The sequence below is a fragment of the Doryrhamphus excisus genome, chromosome 8 (assembly GCF_030265055.1).
Source record: "Doryrhamphus excisus isolate RoL2022-K1 chromosome 8, RoL_Dexc_1.0, whole genome shotgun sequence".
Taxonomy (NCBI): domain Eukaryota; kingdom Metazoa; phylum Chordata; class Actinopteri; order Syngnathiformes; family Syngnathidae; genus Doryrhamphus; species Doryrhamphus excisus.
Window position 1 is genome coordinate 17,485,102 of NC_080473.1, and position 6,089 is coordinate 17,491,190.

Here is a 6,089-nt window from a genome sequence, read left to right on the forward strand (position 1 = left end):
AATGTATGCACAGACATTGCTCGATGGCGTTGGCACAGCAGACACAGCACAGGTTGCATGCCCATCAAAAGGTCCGCTGGAATTTTCCAATTATTATTATTATTTCCTTATAGGTTAATTGGTGGATTTATGAAAAAAAAACATAGACCAATGTATTCCTAATTCATTCATTCATTCATTCATTTTCTACCACTTTTTCCTCACAAGGGTTGCGGGGGTGCTGGAGCCTATCCCAGCTGTCTCCGGGCGAGAGGTGGGGCACACCCCGGACTGGTGGCCAGCCGATCACAGGGCACATATAGACAAACAACCATTCACACTCACATTCATACCTATGGACAATTTGGAGTGGCCAATTAACCTAGCATGTTTTTGGAATGTGGGAGGAAACCGGAGTACCCGGAGAAAACCCATGCATGCACGGGGAGAACATGCAAACTCCACACAGAGATGGCAGAGGGTGGAATTGAACCCTCGTCTCCTCGCTGTGAGGTCTGCGCGCTAACCACTCGACCGCCTGCCGCCGTAGTCCCAATTATTATGTAATTATTTTTATTTGTATTTTCATTTTATTTAATTAATTAGTAATTTTAGTATTAGGACATGAGGGAAGTTGGGTGTGAGAGAGACAGATGCAGAAGACAGGGTTGGATTGAAGTGACTGATTTGCTGTGGCGACCCCTGAAGGGAAAAGTGTGTGTGTGTGTGTGTGAAGACCAAAGCAGAGGCACAACTTTGTTTTTTGCAGTACAATTGAAGACCAGCAGATGGTGCCGTTGGGAAAGGAATGGTTTTCTCAGGCGTTGACCCCACTACTTTTTGTTGTGGATATGAAAATAAGAAATCTAATTTACATGTTTTTTTATTGATTGTTAAAGTAAAGCTGTGGATGTCATTTTCATCTATTGAAAGAAATATAGTCTTCAAATCCCCTTTCTGCAAATGCATAGTCAGTCTAAAAAGACAAGAAATTATGCAAACAACATTATCACCTGTATAAAGATTGCTGCTAATTCAAGAAAGCAAAACAATCAAAACAAACATCCATCCAAGCCATTTGGCAATTGTTCACACCAGAATTGAATGTCTCATTCATTTCATCAAATCGGCTGCAAGGCGGACGAGTGGTTAGCACCCAGGCCTCACAGCTAGGAGACCCAAGTTCAATTCCACCCTCGACCATCTCTGTGTGGAGTTTGCATGTTCTCCCCGTGCATGCGTGGGTTTTCTCCCACATTCCAAAAACATGCTAGGTTAATTGGCGACTCCAAATTGTCCATAGGTATGAATGTGAGTGTGAATGGTTGTTTGTCTATATGTGCCCTGTGATTGGCTGGCCACCAGTACAAAGTAAACCCTGTCTCTCACCCGAAGACAGCTGGGATAGGCTCCAGCATACCCGCGACCCTTGTGAGGATAAGCGGTAGAAAATGAATGAATGAATTTCATCAAATTGCAAATCTTGTTCATCTTTGCAAATGATTAAACGTCTAATGTTTTTTCTCTCATATACAGTATGAATCTCTTGAAATGGTCATAGTGTTCTTACAAACTTACTCTCCTCTCCTTTATCCTATTGAGGAGTTTTTCTCCACTTGGAGGTAGAGAGTGTATGGGCATCGTGCTCAAGATCAGAGGTCCTTGCTCCATGCATTGGACGCTGGTTGTGAGGATATTTCAGGAGATCACCGTAAAGGATAGTTGCGACATGCACACCATTTCTTCCCTTGTTGCATTGCAAGGGATAATACTGTATATGCTGTGATGTGGACGAGAATCTGTGGCCAGACAGACAACATTGTGTGGACAACCAGGAGGGTGAGGAGGACGGCCAAGAGGGTGAGGACAGGGACCAGTGAACAAGTGTTTGTTGTAAAATTCCAGCTTCATGTAGGCTTTTTGTATTTAGATTGCAGTCAATTATGCTGTATATATTTTCTTTTGAATCAGATGTATGGAAGTTACTTTATGTGTGAATACAAATAGTTGCTGTTTCCTTGGCAGGATGAGTGCAATGTGTGATGTCATACCTTGGAGGCTACTTCTTACTGGAAAATCCTTTTTATACACAATTACATATATACACGATTTATGTTAGCTAAAAAAAACCCAGTACAGCTAGTACAGTAACCATTGTCAGTTATGCTATGTTCACACCGACGCCGAATGTCGCGCTTTGAATCGACGACGAATTTGGCGTCATTTTTCAAAAAATCTCACGATCTCCTCAGATATGTTTATGCTCTGATAAGCTCTGATACGAAATTCGTTCCCGCTTTAGGCGACAAATTATTTCCCGAATCGCTACGGCTACTCACGCTTTGATGCCGATTGATCAGGATTTGTTACGCTTTAAATCACGCTTTGATACGCTTTAATACTGATTGATAAGCTTTGGTGCGCTTATCACGTTTTAAATAACGCTCTGATACGATTATCAAGCTCTCTTGTGCATTGATAGGCTCTGTTAAGCTCTGTTACGCAATGGAAAATTTCGAGATCCCGCCTCTGATCCAGAGCATAATAAAGATGCAGCAGATCCATTGATCCTTTGAACCAAGCTCTGTTAAGCTTTCCTACGCTTTGAGCAAAACTTTGATAAGCTTTGTGACGCTTTGATAAGCTTTAATACGCTCTCCCTGCTTTACGCAATTCGTGACAGATCGCCTCAAATTTTTAAACAGTTTAAAATATTTTGGCGCTCTTGCCGAATGTCCCGAATTGCTCAAACCTTTCTTACGCTGTATTACGGTCTTTACGCTTTCATTAAGCTTTGTTACGCTTTGCCGCCGCTTTGCTCGCTGATTTAATTCGCCATCGATTCGGCGTCGGTGTGAACGTAGCATTAAGGACTAGGCTAAGGACTGAGAGGTGGACATGAGAAATATTTTAACTTTGTCACTGATTCTTGAAGACTGTTGGCAAGAATCTGCTGATACTGACTGGAATCCATGCCGCCTTCAACTTGAAGAGTTCCAGTACCTGGACTGGCCACACAGCCCCACAGATGGATGGAACCACCACCAAATGTTACTGTGGGTATCAAGTGTTTGTCTTGGAATGCTGTGTTCTTCATCTGCCATGCATACCGCCCCTTGTTATGTCCAAATAACTCCATTTGACTTTCATCAGTCCACAGCACCTTATTCCAAAATGAAGCTGGCTTGTCCGAATGTACTTTAGCATTCCTAAAGCGATTTCATTTGTGGCATGTGTGCAGAAAAGGCTTCTTCCCCATGACTCTCCCGTACAGCATCTCCTTGTGCAAAGTGCACTGACTAGTAGAGCAATGTTACACCATCTGCAGCAAGATCTTGTAGGTCTTTGGAGCCGTTTGGGTTCTGCAACCAAACTCTTGGAGAAGAGCTGGTCCTTGTTCTATTCTGGAGTTGCTGCAGGGGAGAGGCAGCAGGCTGGTGTTGGCTTATCAACAGCAAATTGACATCTAAGGCGTTTTCACATAAACAACTCCAAAGATCATCTATGTATCGAAAGTCTATACTATAGTACAAATCGTGGTTGTTCACTTTAAAACACTTTTTTACCAACCTGAAACACAAAAAAGAGCAGGAACAAGTTGGTCCTTCCCAACACAGCAAGAGTTTATTCTTCTTAAAAATGCAAAGAAGTTAAAAATGCACCTTATTTTTTTCTATATGTGTGAATTTATTATTATTTAGTAATTGTGTGAATTTTATCTCAATTAGTTATTTATTTTTCTTATCGTGTTTACTCTATTTTCATCGCCTTCCTTGTATGTGCTTTGTTTTATCCTTTCACTTCTGCTCCTTCCCGAGCTTCCGTAGTTGCCCCCAGCTATGGTAGCACTTCCTGTCTTTGCCACACAACGTGGTTGGCATTGACGAGGGTAGGTCCAGTTAAGGAGCTGGAGACAAAATGTGTTGCTTAGTTAAGATTTGGTCATCTGTGTTTTGTATATTGTTTTTATGTCGAAATATTTGTCATTTCAAGTGGTTTTATGTTATTTTGATCGTTGGTTTTAATAAAAAGAGCCTCGTTTCATTTACACGTCTGGCGGGATTTACACTAGGTTTTTGTTACATTGTGTAATTTATGTTTTCTGTCTGTGTAGGGTGCAGAAGTGAAGAGGAAAAGAACTTTATTTTCTTTCTTTTGTTCTTCAGACTCCACAAGGCTGTTACACGTGGCCTTCCCAACTAACCAAGCAACAGCACCCCCTGTGGTGGAACTGTGCAACAGCATCAAGTAACAAAAGTGCCATTGAAACTGCAAAGAGGGTATACTACCATTATGACAATATGTACACAAAAAGTTGAGGGGTCTCCTGTTTTTTTCTCCTTGTTTTCCACAGCATTAATAACAATTAAACCAATTAACAATTAAACCAATAATAACAGATGACAGGGTAATGCTACCCATGGGGAGGAGGGCTCAGCCCTAACCCCCCCAACCCTAATCCCTGCATGTTTCTTTCAACTGCCACAACTGTTTCCTTTCCGTGAAGCAAACAACCTTCTTAAGTGTACATTCATGACAATACACACAAACATCATGTATGTAAACACACACACACACCCGTCATCATTTGACCGGGAGGTATTTGATGCATCCCTGTGATGAATATAAAGTATAAACACTCCTCTGAATCCTCCACGCTGGCCTCAATTTCATGCCATTATGTGGGCATAATAAACACATTAGCTTCTCCCGTCCCAATCCCAAAGATGAATCTTTCCCCGCTACATAAAATCATTTGTCGACGCTCTCGGTGTGTTGCTGAATAATGCATGAGGCTGCTGCCCCGCGCGAGACCTAACTCTGGTTTCTGGATGGTGCTCGGGAAAGGAAGCGGAACCATTTAGGTGTGGAAGGTTTTTTTGGAGATGATGCACGGTGGCCAGGATTGACTGTGAAAGACAGTTCCTCAGGGAAGGATCATTTCATTTTTATCTAATCTTAGCTTATCTTAGCTCCACCTTACAGCAGCTGAAGTGCTTCAGAAAAAAGACGTTTTTGATTGTGTTGGAGAACTTGTATCAGGAAGTTTGTTCTAAAGAGGCATTTACATATACATATATCATAACAATACACGTTACCTCAAGGCATTGTTTCAGATCCAGCTAAAGCCAAACTTTACTCTAATTTGAGTTCAAGGGATTTTTAAAAAATTGAGTAGATATGTTTGTTTTCTAATGGTTGAGATGACCCAATGTAATGATGTCTGATAAAAGAATGACATCTCTTAGTTTTATAGTTCTTATTGGATTTCAACACGATCGCCCCATTCTGCGTTGCAGTTTGAACATTGGTCCCTCACTCAATACTGCAATGTTACATTGACGTGGTATTACATCAGCTTCACACTGCATGGAGTCAGCCATGTCCAGCATGACCGAGTGTGTGGAAGAGTCTTTACAAAAAAATGGAAAATAAGAACAAAACTACATTCACATTGAAATAAAAAGGAGTCAGAACTCAGAATTCTACCTTAACTCACAGGTGTTACATGTCCGTGTAGGACCACAGAATGCAGATGCAGACTGGGGCCATTAAAAGTCCTTTAATAGACTTACTCACAAACAAAGCTTAAGGCCAGAAAAGGGGCAAAGTAGGGCGCTGGTGGCAGCAGAAGGCCGCACACCAGGATAGCAAAAACGTAGCAAGAGTCCTCTGGTTGAGGAGGCAGGGACAGCTGGACAAGGTGATTGAGCTGCTAGAGGAGTCGTGGCGTGCGGCAGCTTCAGGTCGGGAGAGTGAAGAAGCAGCAGCTCCCAGCTGCCTCCAATCAGCCTAAGTAGCTGAGTCAGGTCATCATTTAGGTTTCAAGTTCAGTTTCAATGTACAGTAAATCTCGGATATATCGGACTCGGATATATCGGAAATTCGCTCACAACGGACGGATAAAAAAGAACCAATTTTTCTGTAATGCATTTCCAATAAAAATTCATTGCATATATCGGATTTTTTATAATGGATTTCGCCTATTTCGGACAAAATCTCCAGTCCCGTTCCAATGCATTTCCATTAAATTTCCCTCGCATATATCGGATGGCCGCATCGTGGCCAGATTTAGGACAAATATAAAAGTGAGTGACGTCAATAATACT

At 41.8% G+C, this 6,089-nt stretch overlaps 1 long non-coding RNA gene across 1 annotated transcript; it reads left to right on the forward strand.

The window, feature by feature from the left end:
- Window positions 1-2,963: 2,963 nt before the first annotated feature.
- LOC131135002 (uncharacterized) lies at window positions 2,964-5,566 on the forward strand. The gene is made up of 3 exons (XR_009131510.1): window positions 2,964-3,035; window positions 4,146-4,259; window positions 4,334-5,566. It is a non-coding gene; the product is annotated as an uncharacterized LOC131135002 (long non-coding RNA).
- Window positions 5,567-6,089: the final 523 nt, after the last annotated feature.